A 1,950-nucleotide genomic window follows, 5' to 3' on the forward strand; every position below is an offset into this window, starting at 1 on the left:
CTCTCAGCACCACACTGACCCATTCGCCAACTCCCTGGTTCTATTGACCCAAACTGCCTCACTGAAGCCCATTACCTTATGCATCTCCAGGATTGAGACAATAATCCAGGGCTACACTCCAGGACCATAGTGAGGGAGTGCTGCACTGTCAGAGAGGCAGCACTGAGGGAGCGTCGCACTGTCGGAGGGGCGGTACTGAGGGAGTGCCGCACTGTCGGAGGGGCGGTACTGAGGGAGTGCTGCACTGTCAGAGGGGCAGTACTGAGGGAGTGCCGCACTGTCAGAGGGGCAGTACTGAGGGAGCGCCGCACTGTCAGAGGGGCGGTACTGAGGGTGTGCCGCAATGTCAGAGGGGCAGTACTGAGGGAGTGCCGCACTGTCAGAGGGGCAGTACTGAGGGAGTGCCGCACTGTCAGAGGGGCAGTACTGAGGGTGTGCCGCACTGTCAGAGGGGCAGTACTGAGGGAGTGCCGCACTGTCAGAGGGGCGGTACTGAGGGAGTGCCACACTGTCAGAGGGGCAGTACTGAGGGAGCCCCGCACTGTTGGAGGGGCAGTACTGAGGGTGTGCCGCACTGTCAGAGGGGCAGTACTGAGGGAGTGCCGTACTGTCAGAGGGGCAGTACTGAGGGTGTGCCGCACTGTCGGAGGGGCGGTACTGAGGGAGTGCCGCACTGTCAGAGGGGCAGTACTGAGGGAGCGCTGCACTGTCGGAGGGGCGGTACTGAGGGAGCGCTGCACTGTCAGAGGTACCATGTTTTGGATGAGACATTAAACCGAGGCCACATCTATCCCCTCAGGTTGATGTAAAGAATCCCATAGTCACTATTACAAGAGCAGAGGAGTTCTCCCCGGTGGGGCTACAACCAACATCAGTAAAACAGATGATCTGGTCATTATCACATTGGTGTGTGTGGGAGCTTGCTGTGCATTACCACAGTGACGACATTTCAAAAAAAGCACTTCATTGGCTGCGTGGCACTTTGGAAGATCCTGAGATGGTGAAAGGCCCTGTGGAAATGCAAGTCCTTCTTTCTGCTTCCCTCTTTGACCAAGCTTTACGTCACCTGCCCTGATATCTCCTGATGCAGCTCGGAGTCAAACTTAGTCTGATTTATGGTCCTGTCCCAAACTTGGCTCACTCCAATGTGAAAAAAGTTATATAGGGAATTCTCGGGGTGCAGCACCTCAGAAACTCGCTGTCAGCCTGGAACTGGCTCTGGAGATCATTGCCCCGATATCGAACAACGTTCCAACTGGGCTGTTTACAGTTCAACCAGGCAGCTTCAACCCCTCCCCTCAACCCCCTCCCCTCAACCCCCTCCCCTCAACCCCTTCCCCTCAAACCCCCTCCCCTCAACCTCCCTCCCCTCAAACCCCTCCCCTCAAACCTCCCCTCCCCTCAACCCCCTCCCCTCAACCCCCTCCCCTCAACCCCCTCCTCTCAAACCCCTCCCCTCAACCCCCACCCCTCAACCCCCTCCTCTCAAACCCCTCCCCTCAACCCCTCCCCTCAACCCCCTCCCCTCAACCCCCTCCTCTCAACCCCCTCCTCTCAACCCCCTCCTCTCAAACCCCTCCCGTCAACCCCCTCCTCTCAAACCCCTCCTCTCAACCCCCTCCCCTCAACCCCCTCCCCTCAACCCCCTCCTCTCAAACCCCTCCCCTCAACCCCCTCCCCTCAAACCCCTCCCCTCAACCCCCACCCCTCAACCCCCTCCTCTCAAACCCCTCCCCTCAACCCCCTCCCCTCAACCCCCTCCCCTCAACCCCCTCCTCTCAAACCCCTCCCCTCAACCCCCTCCCCTCAACCCCCTCCTCTCAAACCCCTCCCCTCAAACCCCTCCCCTCAAACCCCCTCCCCTCAACCCCCTCCCCTCAACCCCCTCCTCTCAACCCCCTCCTCTCAAACCCCTCCCCTCAACCCCCTCCCCTCAACCCCCTCCTCTCA

The sequence above is a fragment of the Pristiophorus japonicus genome, chromosome 27 (genome assembly GCF_044704955.1).
Source record: "Pristiophorus japonicus isolate sPriJap1 chromosome 27, sPriJap1.hap1, whole genome shotgun sequence".
In the NCBI taxonomy this organism is placed as follows: domain Eukaryota; kingdom Metazoa; phylum Chordata; class Chondrichthyes; family Pristiophoridae; genus Pristiophorus; species Pristiophorus japonicus.